This window comes from Echinops telfairi, unplaced genomic scaffold (genome assembly GCF_000313985.2).
Source record: "Echinops telfairi isolate 266 unplaced genomic scaffold, ASM31398v2 ScPeMD7_7469;HRSCAF=8507_0, whole genome shotgun sequence".
NCBI lineage: Eukaryota > Metazoa > Chordata > Mammalia > Afrosoricida > Tenrecidae > Echinops > Echinops telfairi.
The window spans coordinates 25,172,961-25,191,628 of record NW_022111372.1 but is presented as its reverse complement, the minus strand read 5'-3'; the positions used below and the strand labels follow the sequence as shown (position 1 = coordinate 25,191,628).

General features: G+C 45.6%; 2 protein-coding genes across 8 annotated transcripts in view; one reads left to right on the top strand and one right to left on the bottom strand.

The window, feature by feature from the left end:
- ITSN1 (intersectin 1) overlaps positions 1–16,367 on the bottom strand; it is a 237,667-nt gene extending 221,300 nt beyond the window's left edge. For 2 of the 7 annotated variants that reach the window (XM_004696955.4, XM_045284836.1), the window contains exon 1: positions 16,234–16,366. The gene's annotated coding sequence lies outside the window, so the exon portion shown is untranslated. Of the gene's footprint in view, positions 1–16,233 lie in introns of all 7 variants that reach the window. The other 5 variants (XM_045284835.1, XM_045284833.1, XM_045284834.1 and 2 more) reach the window with 4 other exon arrangements.
- Positions 16,368–17,143: 776 nt separating this feature from the next.
- Positions 17,144–18,668, top strand: part of CRYZL1 (crystallin zeta like 1) — a 50,897-nt gene continuing 49,372 nt past the window's right edge. Inside the window, exon 1 of the mRNA XM_030888665.2 lies at positions 17,144–17,223. The gene's annotated coding sequence lies outside the window, so the exon portion shown is untranslated. The remainder of the gene's footprint in view (positions 17,224–18,668) is intronic.

The following is an 18,668-nucleotide window of genomic DNA, read 5'->3' as shown; positions in this document are numbered from 1 at the left end:
CTAGAAATTGGGCGCAAGATAAAGGAACTGGGTCTGTTTTCAAGTACCATCAAGTGAAAATCTGGGAGTTACAGGCAGCTCTGTTCTGCCATCGGGTCCGGGGACAGACCCACCCTCCCACAGCTTGCTTTCTGCCTGACACAGATTCCAGTTCCCACAGGGTTCACTGCACACGCTTTCTTTCTCTTCCCCTCCCCCAATTCCTTTCATGCTTCCTCTCACCACGGAGTTTAAGAAAAATAGGAGAATGCTAATCTGAGAATTAGGTCTGTGTTGTCAGTTCAGACCATAGCAAGCCGATGCACAGCCGAAGGCCACAGGCCCGGTCCTGTGCCCTGTCACAACTGTTCCGATGCCCAGACCCATTCATGCTGCCACTATGTCACTCTAGCTCATTGAGGACCTTCCGTTTTCCACTGCCCCTCCATTTTGCCAGCCACGACGACTGCCCTCTCCTGACAATGGGTCCACAGTGTGTGAGAAGAAGCCTCTAAGAAGCACTCCTTATCATAGCTTTGACGCACTGTCAGAATTAAACCTCTAAAAAACCCCAAAACTCACTGTAATCAAGTAGGTGGTAGCTCAACGTGACCCTATGAGACAGGGTAGAAAGGCCTCACGAATTTCCAACATTGTAAATGTTTTCGAGAGTAGAAAGCCCCGTCTTCTCCAAGAAAGAAGCCTCGCCTCAGGTAAACGACTCTCAGGCTGTGGTTCCCATGTGAAGGCTCCAAGTCTAGTTCCAGTAGCTGCGTCCTTGAGCAGGCCTCAGCCTCACCTCATCCGGAGTACTGCGTACTGTGGATCGCTCTAGTCTAGTTCTGTGGCTTCTATCTGTGTGTGTGTGTGTGTGTGTGTGTGTGTGTGTGTGTTTTGCATAAAATCAAAATTTTGTATGTGAAGAAAACTGCCATCACTGAAGTTCTAGGGCATGTGCAAATGAAGTGCAAAACTCTTCCTTCCCATTTCCTCCTAACTGAACCGAGTCAACACAGATCAGAAGTGGCACCAACATGTGCAGAACGCCCTTTCCAACCAAAGTGTGGTTATCTTTAAATAGATAATTTGTAGACGTGTTTTTCTTGTTGTATTAGTTGCATAGAGCTACCAAAACAGAATGCCATAAATTGTGTGGTTTAGAGGAAGAACAGAAATGTAGCTTACAGTTCTGTAAGGCAGAAGTATCAATCAACCCAATGCCAGGGCATCCTCATCTGAAGTCTCTAGGGCAAGGGTGGGAAATGCCCAGTCCAAGAACCACACACCAAAAAAACCTAAGCTCCCTGCCATCGAGTTATGACGACTCACTGCGACCCTATGAAACTCATGAAATCACCAGTACCAGCTAACACCACACACCAAAGAGCAGTTCCAGCCATTACAGTAGTACTCAAAAGAAATCACTGCTCTTGAGTCAGAACTGACTCTGCAGGACAGTGCAGAACTGCCCCTGTGGACTTCTGAGACCATAAACTCTTTAAGGGAATAGCAAGCCTCATCTTTCTCCAGAGGAGTGGCTGATGATTTTGAACTGCTGACCTTGTGATTAGCCGCCCAATGTGAAACCACTACACTGCCAGGGTGAGTTAATTAAATGACCAAATACAGCAAGTTAATTTTTAAGTTGATCATTTTCTACAGCAGGGAGTGATGGTATAAATATCCAAGTGGGCTCTGGCAGAAACAATGTTCCCCATGCCTGCTCTAGGGGTCACTACTTATCTACCCAGTTCCCAGCAGCCCCAAGCACTCCTTGGCTTGCTGAAGCATCTTCACTTGTTATCTCTCTCTCTTCTCTTTTATAAGGGTGCCCTTATATTGGGTTAGGTGCCACCCTATTCCAGTCTGACCTCTTGCTAATCAATAATAACATCTTCAAATACCTCAAGTACTCTGTTTCTAAATGGGGTCACATTCACAGATGTCTGAGGTTAGCACTTCCAACCTATCTTCTTGTGGACACAACTGAATTCACAACTTATGCTTTCTTTAATTTTTGTTACAGTTGAAACATCCCCTTACAGAAGGGTTGCGGGAGGAGACAAGCCAGTCAGGGTGCAGTATAAAATGGTGAAACATACAACTTTCCTCTAGTTTTTTATTGCTTTCTCTCCCCCACCACCCACCACATCTATCATGATCCCAATTCTACCTTACAAATCTGGCTAGACCAGAGGATGTGCACTGGTAGAGATAAGAGCTGGAAACACAGGGAATCCAGGACAGATAAACCCCTCAGGACCAGTAATGAGAGTAGAGAGACCAGGAGGGTAAGTGGATGGTGGGGGAGAAGGGGGAACCCATCCCAAGGATCTACATAAAACCCTCTCCCAGGGGGACGGAAACCAGAAAAGTAGGTGAAGGGAGATGTAGGACAATGTAAGACATGACAAAATAATAATAATTTATAAATTATCAGGGTTCATGAGGGAGGGGAAAAAATGAGCTGATACCAAGGGCTCAAGTAGAAAGAAAATGCTTTGAGAATGATGCTGGCAACAAATGTACAAATGTGCTTGACACACTGGATGGATGGATGGATTTTGATAAGAGTTGTATGATCCCCCAATAAAAAGATTTTTTAAAAAGAAAAAAAAAACAATAAATGCGCAACTTCTACAGACAACAGGCAAAAAATACTGAGTGCTGAGTGTGAGAAAAATGCCTAGAAGTGTAACAGACACTAAGTCACGCTGGCTCGGGCCAAAGGGGGAGGGAGTAATCTTAGGAATATAGGGGCAGCTCTAGTCTGTCCTGCAGGGTCGATGGCAATGAGGTTGGTTTTTTCCCACAGAACAAGAAGGCAGCGGGCCCCAGAAAGATTTTAACACTTATCATGAAACCCAGGTAGTGTTCTCCCTGACTGCATCCCTCCAGGTACGTATTTGCCCTACCTATAAACCACCTTCCTCTGTCACCTCAAACAAAAGCAGACCAAGCTGCCTCAAGTTTTCACATTCGGACCCTGAACATCAGCCAGCCCACTTCCAAATGTCATGTTTAGCTGACTGCGCTTTTGGGTTAGGGGCCCAGCTGTTTCTGTCAACTGTGGCTCTGGGGCAGAAGAGAAGGTTGGAAGGGATTGGGTGTGTGGGTTAAGGGCAATGCAGAGATTCATGCTGGGTCAGAAAGATTTTCACTGCATACGCCCATCTTTATGTCTTGGATTTCTCATCAGGAAAATATTACTGTTAATAAATACTAATACTCTTGGCTAAGGATCGAACGTTTAATAAAACTTAAGATGATTAAATTGAATTTAAAAGATTAAAGGGAAATTAACACCCACCACTGTTTTAGGAGTTTAAGCCAATTAAGAAATACAAGATAAAAGTAAATTATAAATAATAACCAAGAAGACTACCTTTTACAAAATACCATGGTCTTTCTGTGTGGAGGTCAGATGATTTTATGTCAACTAGACACTCCTGGCTAGCGGTGGAGTCAAACTTGTCCATCAAGTCACAGCCTGATGCTGTGTCCTTGCGGATATCGCCTTATAGAGGACCCTGGGGCCCACTCTCTCTCTCCCTTGCACCTCCTCTCTGCAACTGACCCTGAAAGCTGCCAGTACCCTCCCTGCTATAGTCCTATTGACAGGCTTCTGATCTTCCTGCATGCTGCATTATTGCATGTGGCTACATGAGTCTGAAGAGGGACTTATAAACTAGAATCGGGCTTACGGATTTAAGTTGGACTGGGCTGGGATGCTTTCTCGGTATAGCATTACTTCTTGATATAGAGCTCTTACATGTACATGAGTGTCACTGGATTTGTTTCTCTAGTCAACCCGGCCTAACACAATCTGAGAAACCCAGGAGAACTGAAAAGAGTGCAGGCTTGGTGGGGCTGCCCTTCTGCCTCGCTGGGCACCCCTGGCCACCTCAGGCACACCTTGTGCCTGTGCTCAAATAGTCACAATTTCCCAATCACAGTACTTTAACTGAGATGTAAGAACGTCCAAGACGCCTTCAACTTCAGGGGGCCCCTAATATGAGGCACTAATAGTATCATTGTCTGGGTGTGCCATGCTATTAAAAAGGTTGGCAATGAATAAAATGCCCCCTCCCCCCAAAAAAAGCCTACTAGAACTAAGAGGTGACTGATTAGCAAGTAAATCCACATAAAGTCAATAAACATTTACTTAATGTTCGAACTCAATGTTAACACCAAAAAGATGAGATTTCAGGTACATAAAATTAACAAATACTGTGTTTGACATGGCTTTACCCACTGCCCTAAGGGCACAGGAACCACAGGCATCCCATACTGCAGGGGGGTAAAGGGCAGAGTGGGAACAGAAACTCTTTGAGGACTCTGGAAACAGATCTTTTGGACCAAGAACTTTGCCTCTCTAGTACATCAAAGACAGAGCTGTAAAGGTCCAGCAATTAAATGGCTGGTTACACAAACAATTGCATATGAGAAAAGGCTATAAGTATATTTACAATTTATTAAATGAAAAACACATGCTACAAAGGAGTTATGTGCCTGAGGCAGCAAAACGGCCAGGTAACAAAGATTGAAGTCAGCCCTCAGAGATGCTTTGTCTGAACTCCAAGTATTTTCATAAACACTGGGACCCACATAAAAATAGGGAGGGTTGACATGAACTCCATATTTCTAGATTCCCAGCTTCTCTTGAAAAAGCTGGATGGTGTTAGGAACACCAGGATGCGTCCTTCCAGGACCACCTCTGGGATGGCTGGCTCTAGGCTGCCCCTTGATGGCACCAATCTTTGGGTCCCATAGCCCCTAGCATACCTGTCTCCCAGCTTCTACAGCTTCACATTAGGTACCTATGGTGAAGTGAAATTGCTTAATGTGGCTCTACTAGACATAGGCCTTGTGATGCGCATTACAGACTGACTGGGTGAGGGCATGCAAATAAGGTGCAGAGGCTCTAAGGAGGGGAATGGTTAGGGTTTGGGCACTCCCCTGAGTATAAAGTGGGCCATCTCAGAAACAAGCCGGAAGAGACCATCAAGAAAGAAGAGGCACCGTGAAGTGCCCGTGAGACCTGTGTAAAGTGGAGGCAGCAAGAGAGGAGCGAGTCTGCAGTATGGAAACCACAGACAGAGTGGCAGCCTTCCTAGCCCCCACAGAACAAGGCGCAGGCCGAGGGGCCACATGGACACTTGCCTGCCAGCATGGTGACAAGAGGTGCTGCTGCAAAGGGACTGTGTCCTCAATATTCTCTGATCTTGACCTGTAGCCGATGAACTTCCCTCATAAAGCTGCATCATCTTGTCGTCTGTGAGTTCTGTGTAACCAGTGCATCAGATGCTCCAACCCAGCAGCGAGGTAGACTGCCCGGAGAGGGCTGGCTGGTGTCAGAATAGGGTAATGGATGGAGGACGGGGCATGCCTGGCCTCTGGTCTCAGAGAAATCAGCCTTATGCTGGTGCAGACGTCCATTCTCCATCCCGAGTGTAGCCAGAGCAGATGGGAAGTGGCCCCCATGCCATTCCCTCAGCACTTGCTGGGTCATTTGAGTATGCCCATCCCTCGTAAGATATCTCCAGATATGAGATGATAGGTCCGTTTTTTCCCCCTTTTTTTTAACCCATAATTTCAAAAGTTCTCTTCACTAAACGTGCACTGCTTTTACAGTAAGAAAAACATAATATTTTTTAATTACCAATTCACAACTGAAATATCATTTCATCTAATGAGATCAAAGCAACTAAAGATAACAGATAATGAGTGTGGTTTAAAATTAATTGAACTAAGAAAGTAATCTAAAGTTACAATTACAGCAGCATTTCCCTCCCCTTGGTACTAATTAAAACCCCAGATCGGAGAGACAAAAGCAGTATCTTAAAAATTAGATCCTCATCAAAGAGAATAGCCCCTATAGATATTCAGTTTATAAAAACCAGAAAATCTCTATCAGAAACCTCTGTTGATAACACCAATTAACTTAATGTTTAAAAGGTTAAATCACTGGCGCTGCTGTTTTACCAACAAGAATAGTAGTCTTGAGAGGTGCTCTCCTCCCCAGAGAACCCCCATCAGCCTCACACCATCTGTGAGACCTTAAAAGGTAACATCACTGTGAAGTTAAAAGCACAGAGCGAGGCAGAAATGTTGGTGTTGACAGGTAAGTAAAAGTGAAGTCAGCTCCATTTCTCGCTTGCCCACCTCCAGCCCACTCCCCAAAGGATACTTACAGGGATCTTTTTAAACAAAGCAGATCTTGCTACTCCCCTTCTTAAAACTCAGCCACTCCATTGCTCACTAAGAAGAAAATCCCAGGCAGCCCCTAGCTATCCCATACCTTACCTGATTGCCCTGGCTCACAGCATTCAGCCTCTCTAGCCACCAGGCCCTCTAAACCAAAAACCAAACCAAACGCATGGCCACCGAGTTGATGCTGACTCAGCAGCCCTTAGGGCCCCTGTGAGTTTCTGCGAGGCTAACTCTTTATGAGAGTAGAAAGCCCCATCTCTCTCCCTCAGAGAGGCTGGAGGTTTCCAACTGCTGACCTTGTGGATTGAAGCCCAACGCATTAACGACTAAGCCACCGGGGCTGCTTAGGAGACACTCTAGTCCCCCAAATACTCATCTACTAAACCCTTCAATAAGTAATTGTTGTGGGGGCCAGCGGGAGGCGTAGGCTGGGAGGGGAGCTGCTGACTGGCGGGTGGGGGAGGGTGTGGGATGGGGTTGGAAGTGGGGATCCTAACTGCTTGCATGGGGGCTGCCGGTCCACCCCTCAGGGCTCCGAGCCTCCACATGCGGCGCGGGCCGCAGGCGTTCTCTGTCCACGTCAAGCCAAGCCTCTGAAGGAAGCAATCGTAAGAACTAGGTAGCGGCACTAAGAAGAATAAAACAACAGTTTGAAAAGAGCCCTTATCAGAACCACATGAATTCTAATAAAACCGAAGCAAGAACAAACATCAAATTTATGGTGAAGCTTGGGTGGAAGAATAGTGAAATCATTGAAGCTTTGCACAGTTTATGGGGACACTTGCCCAAAGAAGTCAGCAGTTTGCAAATGGATAATTCATTTTAAGAAGGGACGAGATGATGTTGAAGATAAAGCCCACAGCGGCAGACCACCCATTTCAATTTGTGAGGAAAAAATTAATCTTGTCCATGCCCTCACTGAAGAGGACTGAAGGTTAACAGCCGAAACAATAGCCAACACCATAGGCATTTCCGTTGGTTTGGCTTACACAATTCTGACTGAAAAATTTAAGTTGAGTAAGCTTTCCTTTGGATGGGTACCTAAACTATTGCACCCAGATCAGCTGCAGTCAAAAGCAGGGCTTTCCGTGGAAATTTTAAACAAGTGGGATCAAGATCCTGAAGCAGTTCTCTGAAGAACGGGAGAACAAACATGCTTTACCAGTAAAACCCAGAGACAAAGCACAGAGGAATGGCTACCAAGAGGTGGTAGTAGTCTAGTCAAACAAGAATGGACCAGTCCCGAGTACAGCTCATGGCCACTGTTTTTGGGATGCTCTGGGTATTTTTGCTTGTTGACTTTCTGGAGCGCCAGAGAACAACGACATCAGCTTATTTGGAAAGTCTGCCAAACCTTTACCAGAACAACAGCCAGGAAAACTTCACCAGAGTCCTTCTCCACAGCAACGCTGCTCCTGCTCATTCCTCTCATCACACAAGGGCAAGTGGATGAGCGTTCCGATGGGAAATCACCAGGCCCCCCCACCCCCACCCCTTACAGTCATCAGGACTCCTCCGACAGTTTTTTGTTTCCTAATCTTAAAAAATGCTTAAAAGGCACCCCTTCTTTCTTTAGTTAATGTAAAATAAAGACTGCACTGGCATGGTTAAGTTCCCAGGACCCTTAGTTCTTTAGACTAAATAGTGGTGTCATTGCTTATAAAGTATCTTGAACTTGATGGAACAGCCGTTAATAAAATTTACAATTTTTTTGTTCTTAAATAAATAATTATTGTGTGTACCAAACACTATTCTAGGTCCTTAAATGAGAACAACAAAGACAAAAATCCCTGCCCTCATGCAGCTTGGTAGGTACCAACAAATCAGTTCCAATTCACAGTGACCGTACGACAAAATAAAGACTGCCCAGTCCAGAGCCATGCTCAGAATTGCTACACAGCTTATATCCTAGTAACTCCTTTACCAAATTCATTTCCTACTCAGACCTACTTAGAAAAGACTTCTCAATATATAGTTGAAGGTGTCTAAAATCAGCAGTATACCTATCACAAGTATACCATCATGTACTGGCTGCACTTAATATGAATTACTTCAGTAAACGGGGGAGACGGAAGGGCAGCGGGGCTACCCACCAGGTCATGCTCTTCTTTCCATTTTTCAAGGGTTCGCTCTTTGTCAGCGACACAGCTTTTATGTGCAAAGCGCAAAAATGGAGCAGTCAAGTTTCAAATAGTTTCAGATAGGAAAAGAAGAAATAAGTAGATTTTTACAAAACATCAGACCCACAAGAACAGATTCCTATTAGAGATGATGATCCAGAATGGTATGTGTGTATTTTTATGATGGCTTAGTCCTCCTCTAGCGCCGCGCTAAAGTTTCCTTTAAGGAAACATGATTAGCTCTATTGTGTGTACATTCACACATACACCTGTGCACACACATGTATCCACACAATGGGTTGCTCTGGTGGCTTTTCGTTTCAATACTTTAGTCTCAGTGCCCTCCTGAACTCAGCACTAAAACCAACTGGCTTTGTTCCTTTCCACAATCTGTATCCGTGCCTTGCACATGTGTGCCACGAGCCACCAGAAGAACTTGCAGACAAAACGCCCGAACAAACAAAAGTACCACTGACACCTCACTGACTAGCACTGCGTTGCTCGCCAAAGCAACCGAAGATCAAAAGCAGTGTCCTCGTGAATGAAGGTCGTTTAATTTTAACTGCCCTGGATGAAACTTTGACCAACTGCCGCGACCTTGCTATTCTCACATTCAAATTCAACCAAATAACAAACTGTCACACCCCTTCTGGTTCAACTGCTGGCTCTACCACCACGGACAGTGGCACACAGTTAATGCCACTCCTACCTGGCCTTGGTGGCACCTGCCCTGAACAATGAGTGGGTTTGGGTGGCCAGCTTACAACAAAGATGTGGCGGCACAGTTCTCTGGGCAGCACAGACTCAGACCAGGTTGCTGAGCTCACCCCCATTCTCTCTGGGACATAAACAAGTGACCTCCGGATTCTAGGAACAGAGGGTCAAAGAGCAATGAGGCAGTCAAATAAGATGAAGTTCCCTTTGATTTCGATCATCACATTTATTAATGGAGGTTTTTTTAATTGATGTCCCAGGAAACCCATTAATTTCTACACTGAAGTCTGCATTCTTGTGTGTACCCCCATGCCCCCACCCACCCACACACAAAACCAAACCAATGCCACTGAGTCAACACCAACGTCTGTTGTTTTTGTTGTTGATGTTAATGCCCTGAGTGACCAGTGTTCAGCAGAACAAAGATACCACCTGGTCCTGCATTATCCTCACAAGTGATGTGTTTGAGCCTTTGTGGCAACCATCGTGTCAATCCATCTTGTCAAAGGCTTTCCTCTTTTTCGCTGCCCCTCCACTTGAGGAAGCAGGATGCCCTTTTCCAGGGACTGGTCTCTCCTGACAACATAACCTACCTACGTGAGATGACATCCTCACTGTTAAGGCGTCGTCCAGCTACACATCTTCTAAGAGAGAGTGGTTTGTTCTTAAGGCAGACCACTGTACTTTTGATATTCCTCACTAACAGCATAATTCAAATGCCTCCATTCTTGTCGTCTTCCTGATTCACTGTTCAACTACCTGGTAAAAGGTTTCCGAGACTAAATTTTTAAGGCAGGGGCAGCCTGAATCGCTACTCTTATGGTTAGCAGCCTGAAGTTTAATCGGCCAGGGTTCCTTTTATGAGCTCACACAAGTCACTAAAATCCCCGAACTAGCCAATTTGGCAACATCTGGGCAGACTTCAGCTTCTCCCTCACTCAAAAAACAAATTCACAGCCCTAGCCTTCCAGATCACTTTAATCCTGTTTTGGGGGTTGTTTGTTTTTTTCACGCAGAAACGCTTTAGAAAAGTACTATGAAGTAAGGAAAACAAGATTCTTTTGAGGGATGAACAACACAGTTGATGACACTTCCTTATGAGCCACACTATGGGACCACGCTTCAAAGTTGGGTCCAGCTAATTGCTACCTTAATATACATCAGGGAACTCCAGGTGGTTCCAAACATAAGAATGTAAAAAAATCACCCGATTGTCTTTAAGTCATGACCAGGAAATAGTTCAACTCCTTATTAGCTCTGTAGGTTACTTACACTGATACCTTAGTTTCCCAGGCACACTCATCTGTGAAACACGCAATTTCAGGGTTTCATGACTACTGAGTGAGTTGATGGATATAAAATGTGGGCAACTGCTAGGCACATAGGCAAGGCTTGATCCGTTCATTATCACTACTAAAAGAAACCGGGGGGTACTGTAGGTTAGATGTTGAGTTGTTAACCATAAAGTTACCAGTTCAAACCCACCAACTACTCCAAGGGAGAAATACAGGGCTGTCTGTTCCCATAAATATTAAGTAAAAAAATATATATATATTGAGTAAAAGTCTCGAAACCCTACGTAGAGTCACCTAAGTCCAAATCAGTTCAATAGCAGTAGGTTTGGCTTTTTTGGTTTATCATCCTCACCAGTACTTGGATTTCCAACCTTTCTGTACTCCACTACTAAACAAGCCCTCGAATCTAATGTCCCCAGAGGGCAGAGTAGAACTGATCCACAGGGTTACGGGAACCCTAGCGGGATAGTGGGTTGGGCTGATGACTACAAAGTCAGGATTTCAAACCCTGACACCCTTCGCTCTACAGGAGAAAGAAGAGGCTTTCTGCTCCTGGAAAGGTCAACAGCCATGGAAACCTACATGGGCAGTTCTACACTGTCCTCTACGGTCACTATGAGTCTGAACGGCCTCCATGGCAGTGAGTTTAGTTTTTGAGAATCTTTTCGGAAGTGGGCTGCCAGTTTTCTCCCTCAGAGCAACACATGAGTTTGACAAGCAAATCTTTCAGTTAGCAGATCCGCGCTTTACACTGCATCACCAGGGCTCCTAAACAGGTTGTATTAAAATCCTGGAAATAAGTCATTCACTCAGTCTGTAACTGGCTAGGTCACTCAAAACAAACTGGAAAATGGCATTCTTTTCCCACTCTAGTAAGAGGGTACATGGCTATAACCTTTCTGACCAACAAATTGGATGTATGTATGGCAAAACTTAAATACCTACCCCTGGTGGGGGGGCTCACAGGTATACACGAAAACATATGTACACTAGTCTTTGCAGGGTTATTTACACTTGTGATTACCAATAACTGTGGTAACTACCTAATAAAAGTAAGGTGGTTATCAAAACTCAGACCTAATTCACTGCCAATGAGTCCATTGAGACCCATAGTGAATAATGTTAGGCACGGGAGGACTGCCCCTGTGGGTTTCTGAAACTGTAACTCTTTGAAAGTAGAAAGCCTCATCTTTCTCCCACAGAGCAGCTGGTGGTTTCAAACTTTTGACCTTGAGGTTAGTACACCAACATTGTAACCACTATGCCACTGGGGCTCACATTAACTCACCACAGATCCATAAAATGGGCTCTCATTCAATCGGGTGTTTAATTATTCAACTATTACAATAACAAATCAGACAAAAGTATGTATGAATATCCACAGGCTCAAAGATTTAGAGGGTTACACACTCCAGTAGTGGGTTTACAAATGTTTTCATTTTCTAATATTTCGACTACAAGCATAAAACACAAGGGATATTACTTAAGTATCATAACCAATTCTCAGATTGGTTCTAAAATAATACAATTAAACTGAAGGTCATCACAAAGTTTATCTTTTTTTTTTAACTTATAGTCATAAAATATCTGATGGCTTATTAAACACATTCAAATGTTTAGTTGGTTATCCAATTAAAAGTGATTCATACTTGGTACCAAGAGATTGTCAAAAGACTATTTTTAAGCAATGGATTTCTACTTACTACTATAAACAAAAAAACTACTATAACAGAAAAATTAATGGGTTAGTTTCTTACAGCCCAATTTTTTGTCATCATGACCATTTATGTGTTTCAAGCATTTATGTAAGCATTCCAAAGCATTTAAACTTTACTTTAAAAGCATGAAAACTTTATCTACATTACTATCCTGGGTGGCTGCAATTATTCTCATTTTTAGCTGAGAAAATTAGGCACTGAGAGGTTAGATATCTTGATCAGAGTAATAGACTATATGCATATGGTCAAACTCAATGGTCTTCACACCCACTACCATACAGTCAGTTCCAACCAAAGGGTTTGAGGCTGTACGTCTTCATGGGAGCACACAGCCCCATCTCTCTCACTCTGAGTTGACTGGGTTTAAACTGCCAATCTTGCGGTTAGCAGCGCAATACCAACCTACCCACAGTACTGCACGAATGACCTCATGACCATCCAGCACCCTCATCTACACATGCAGAGCCTGTTACAGATGGAACCCCAGCAGTCAAGCACTGTGTGGGAGAAAGACGTAGTAGTCATCTTCTGTAAAAGATTAAACTCGAAAAAACCTAAACCCACTGACACCAAATTGGTTCCAGATCATAGTGACCTTACATGTTCTGAACTTGTAAATCTTTACAAGAACAAACAACTTCATCTTTCTCCCTGAGAGCAGTGGGTGGGTTTGAACCACTGATCTTGTGGTTAGTAGCTAAGCATTTAACCCACTATGGCAGGAAGTCTCCTGCCCTGTAACAATTACAGCCTTGGAAACCCCTGGTGCAGTTCTACTCTATAGGGGTGATATGAGTCAGAATCAATTTGAAGGCAATAGTTTTGGGTTTAGGAACCCCAGTGGCATAATGGGTTATGCTTTGGGTTAACTACAAAGTCAGTGGTTCAAAACCTCCCATAAAGGCGTACAGTTTTAGAAACCCACAGGGGGAGTTCTGCCCTGTCCTGTAAGGTCCCTATGAGTTAGAAATGACTTGATGGCACTAATTTGGTTAGTATGGCAATGGTTAACCTCAGCGTGGCTGCTAACCAAAAAGCTGTCACTATTACAGTCTTGGAAACCCACAGGGGATTGCTATGAGTCAGCATTGACTCAATGGCCGTGGGTTTGGAGTTAGAGCAGCTCTGCAGGAGAAAGGCCTGGTAATCTCCAGATATAAAGATTACAATCAAGAATATTCTATGGGGCACTCCTATTGTGTCATATGGGGTTGCTAATAGCCATTAGGGAGCCCTTGTGGCATAGTGGTTCTATGTTGGGCTGTTAACCACAAGGTCAGCAGTTCAAAACCACCAGCCGCTCTGTGGAAGAAAGATAAGATTTTCTACTTCCTTAAAGAGTTACAACCTTTGGAAAGGCAAAGGGGCAGTTAGTTCTACACTGCCCTAAAGGTCTGCTATGAGTCAGAATCAACTCAATGGCAGTGAATGTTATTGGTTTTGGTTTACACATCATAATTTAACTTGATGACATACAACATTAACAACAGGCTAAATTCGGGAGGTTGGGAGGAGATAGTAAAGAGCTATCTAATTAGCACCAAATGAAAAATTGAAATATGCCACTTTTCTAGTATTTCTCAGAAAACAATTTGTATAGCATTACTTGGGCTTAGCAGCTTATAGAAATAGCATTTTGGTATATTAATAATACAGTAATTTATTGCTACACTGTGACTTAAATTTGCACTTTGAGTCTCTAAGTAAAAAAGCTACCCATTTAAAGGCACACATAAATAACTGAATAAAATTTAGAAGATGCTTATGGAGAGGGAAGCCGGAAAAGGCCAGTGTTTTGTGAAGGATAGCTTTACTGTGCAGGAAAAGTTCTGGAGAGTTTGTTAAAAATATAGATTCCAGGGTCCCACCCCTAGAGAGTCAGATTCTGAAGTGGGTGGACAGAAACCTGTATTTTGCTAACAAGTACCTCAGTTCTTGTCTATGTAAGTGATCTCAGAGCCAGAATTTGAGAAACGCAACCAGTCAGTGATGGAGCCATTCAGAAAGAAAAAATCATCTGGAAAGAGGCTCCAGAATGCACGAAGGCAGTGGAATCTGAGCTCAGTGACAGACATAAGCCCAACCCTCACGTACTACCCATTGTCAGCAACCGAACAGGACACAGCAGAACTGCTCGCTGAGGTCTCTGAGACCGTCAATCTTCAGGGGAACAGACAGCCTCATCTTTCTCCCACAGAAACTGCTGGAAATGGCCACAGGCCAATGTTTAATCAGCTGTGCCACCAGGTCTCCTCTCATGTAATGAATTCCCTAAAATTCACAAATGTAGAAAATTAAACAGATGACTTGAGGAACTGTAATTTTTTTTAAGTGTTCCGAGAGTTTGCCTCAACATGGGCATTTGGGGAAATGATGAACTTCGGCACAGTTCTAGAGCAGTAGTAGAGATAAGCATTAAGAAGGAAATTGCTAATCAACGGGGGAAAAAATGAATGCTAAGAGTAGCAAACATTTCACGGAACTAACTTGCTACCACTCATTTTATCCCCTATTTCACAATACCGAGTATCTGAACAATGCACAGAGTTCCAAAGTACATTAAAAATGTGTTCATTTCCTCTCTTACCCAAAATGATAATAGTTCTGTCTTGAAGGTACCATGAGCCTCAGCAATTTAACAAATACATTCTTGGACAAAGAACTACCAATATTTATTTGTAACCCACCGTCAGAAATGCCCCTTACTAGAACAACTTAAAGGCAAGTTGGTCTAATTTTACTGAGGAAAGAACTCTAATATTTTGTAAAGATGCTTTAGTGATAAGCAAAGTAGGAAAACCATTTTAAATCAAGATAACATAGTCTCATAGATAACTGAGCTGTTTAAGCTTCTGGACTCTCGACCTTAAATTCATCTAAAATTAAAGAGATCCACAGAAATGCATGCACCATAATTTAGGGATTCAGAGCACGGCAGCACACTAGCTGGCCTGCCCTCAGACCCTGTCCACTACAAGACCCATAATGAGCCTGTTTCTTCCATGGGTTGGTTCCACGGAATTGCTAAAACTACCTCCTTGTGGACAGAATTAAAATTTTCCAGATGACATTTGCTTGTTATTGGACTTGCTTTTATGATCTGTGCTTTTTTAATTGTATTTCATATTGATGATTTGTACATTTTGACCAGAAAAATAGAGGAGGAGCCCAACAGATAAGCACAAAGAAATACATCTGGCCAGAAAGTCTGCATGGATTTGAAATCTTAGATTGGGGCAGCATTCAAAATAGTACCGATGACAGCAAAGTTCTAAAGGAAACTTTCATTACATCAGAGGCGATCAAAAATCTCCATAGCTTCCAGCTCTACCGAGAAGCCACAAATCTGTTTCTTCAAAAGCAAACACCTTCTACCGTGTCGGAATCACAACAAAAGATACCCGAAGGAAATGTAATCTGCGAAGTTGTCTCCTGAGTCAAAGGCAAACAGAAGTGAGGAGGGTGCAGCCTACTCCCCGTTGTTTTCCTTTTCCTGAGGATTGTGACTACATTTCCTCTGGTTCCAGCACACGGAGACTGCGATTCGGTTCACCGCGAACCCGATCCGTTCTTCCAGAAGGGAAGGAGGAGCAGACAGCAGGGACACGCTCTGGCTGCAAAGGGAGCCGCTATCTGTTAAATACCATCAGAGACGGTCCCGGCAGGACGACTTAGGGCCAAACGGCATTGACTGCCCTTCACAGGCGGATTTTGCAGGCACTCAGAGAAGAAAGAGGGATGAGCTGGGGACTCCAGGCCGGGGACGCGAGGGGGTGGGGTGGGGTAGGGGGGCGGCGCGATGCCGCTCCCCGCGCGCCCCGGGTCCCCGAGCGGCTATCCAGGGGGCGAGGCTTGGCCGACGGCAGCGAGGTCAGCCAGGGAGGACCCGCCGCCCCCGCCGCCCCCCGAGGGAGCGACGCCGCCCGACTAGCCCGGGCTGCAGGCACCCATTCAACCCGAAGCCGTCCCGCGGCCGCCACCTCCAGGGCCTGCCGCGGCTCCCTAGCGGCCCCGCCGCCGTTCCCGGGAGGACGGGGAAGGACGGGGCGCAGGGTGGCTCGCGCCGCGCCTCCCTGGCGCGCGGTAAGGGTGAAGGGCGGCTGAAGGGACCCGAGCCGGCCCGGGAGAAGGGCGCCTCGAGCGGCCATCGCGACGACCCCCGCCGCCGCCACCGTCCAGCTGACTCCCGCTCACCTCATCTCCAGGCGGATCCGCGCTGCCGCCCCGGGGACAAATCAGTGCAGCCCACACGCCGCGGGGGGGCACGGGGGAGCCGCAGCCCCGCTCACCATCCCCGCCGGCCGCCTCTCTCGGTCCGGAGCCCCCTCGGGATTCTCCCTCGCGAGCCGCCGTACTCCGGAGCAACCAAGCTGCGAGCCCTCCCTCGCCCCAGCGCTCCTCTCTACCTCCTTCACTCCCTCCTTCGTTCCCTCGCTCCCGCCTATCTCCACACCTCCCTCCACTGCCTCTCCCGCCCCCAGCCACCCCTCTGGGCCCACCCACAAGTGGGTGGGAGCAAACATCTGGCCAATCGGGAAAAGGGGCTCAAGCTTCCTTACCGCCTCCCTACCGCTATCCCCGCCCACCGCGGGGTCGAAAGGAGGAGGAGCCGAAACCGTGAAAGAGGAGGCTGCGACAGCCAAACAAGCCAGTCAGCATGCTCGGACGGAGAGGGCGTCGCCCTCTTTTGGCTCCCTACCCCCACTTCCTCCACGAAAGCATTACAGAAGGGTTCGGATCTGGGGGTTTTGTCGGGTTTATAGAATTTTGATCCATGATTTCATTGAATAAGTTGTTATCGAGACACTTCATAGGGTACGATTAACCAATTTAATATCGGGAAATGAACAGGAATACAGTTGGAATGAGGAAGGGTGTGGTCTTTAGATTTTAAATTTACATAAAACGGAACCCAGCGAAGCTGCTTCAGCCTCAGTTTGATTGGAAGCTCCTAGTGCGCGGTGTCGGCCCACCCCTAAGCGGAGAATGCCGGGAAATGTAGTTCCGAGTTCCGTTGCTATGGTGTTCTCCGCAGCCTGTGAGTGTCTGGCCCTGCACGGCAGGAATGACGAGTTATCTGACCAATGGGAACAGCGTCGTGGCACGAAGGGGCGGGCTCTCTGAGCAAGGTCTCCTAGGTGGAGTGGCGGTGGCGAAGCTACAGGCCGTTGGGGCGGCTCGCAGGTAGGTGAGCCTCGCGAAACGCGTAGTGTCTTTGGGAAACAGAGCTTTGGGGAACATGTGGAGGGACACCGCGCAGAACCAGCAGTTTAGGGGAGAGGGATGATAGTGTGCGTCGCACCCCCACTTACACCCTCTTGGATCCAGGCCTACTAGATGAGGCCGCAGAGGAACGGGTGAAACTTGAGGGGCAATTTGAGTCGGAATCGAGTAGGAAGTGAGTTTGGTTTGTCATTTGCAGGTTATTAATTGTAGGTTTTACCTCTATTTGCGTCCCTTCCCCTTTTATGAACGCAAGGGTCTGGAAGTTCTCTTCTACATAATCGCCCGGGTTGGATGCATCACCTCTGCTTCACTATCACCTGTCATTTGAGTTTCTTTTTCTTTTTCCCTAACTCTTCGCTCGCCTCTATCATCAGTTGACGAAGGCAAGGTAACTTGGGTCCAGGTCCACCCTCTCACCCTGCAACAGCCGAATGCTTTAGAGTAGTGTGTAAGGATCGCCTCAGGATCTTGTTCTTAATGCAAACGCCTGTTGGGTAAGTTCCTAGGAGTGGCCCGGGGAATCGCCTCCCAGGTGCTGTGCTAGTCTAAGTTATGAGTACAAAGTTCCTGTAGCAATTCTGCCCAATCCAAATATAATATGGTAATTTTACATGTCCTGTAGACATGTTTTTTTAAATACAAAGAAACATGACATTAATGTATGACTATATTTCATCTAGCCTCATAAATTAAAAAACAAACCCACAGCCCTCACTCTAAAGGATAGAGCAGACCTGTTCCTTTGGGTTTTAGATACTGTAAATCTTTAATGGAGCGGACAACCTCATCTTTCTCTTGGCTGGGTGACTGGTGGGTTCCCACTCCAGCCTTGCAGTTAGCTGCCCAGCGCTTAATTCTCTGTGCCGGCAGGGTTCATTCCTTAACCTAGTGTAGCCAAAATGCATTCATAAATAACCAATATAAAATTTAAGATTTTTCTCCCCTAAGTCTTAAAAAGGCTGTGTATTTTGTGCGTTTTCCGACTAGGTAAATTCTCTGTGGGCTCTTGTGTCACTGGCTATGGAAATGGATAGTGGAGATCCAGATGACACACTAACCAATTGCAGAAATCAAAAGGTCAGGTTGCTGGTCAGAAGGACCAGACAATTTGTGAGATAAGCTGCCGACCTTAGAGGGTCTCTGCACAATATACAGAAATAATAGTAAAAAGAGGGGACATGTTGAATGCTTACTGGTGCCAGGTGATATGCTGTGAAGTAATTACTACTGACTACTGTCCTTATTTTCCCTAAAAAGTCAAACTCACTGCCATCCAGTCAATGCTGACTCATAATGACCCTATGGGACAGGGTAGAACTGCCCCATAACTGTTTGTGGGAGTAGAAAGCCCCATCTTTCTCCTAGGGAGCAGCTGGTGGTTTCAAACTGCAGACCTTTCAGAT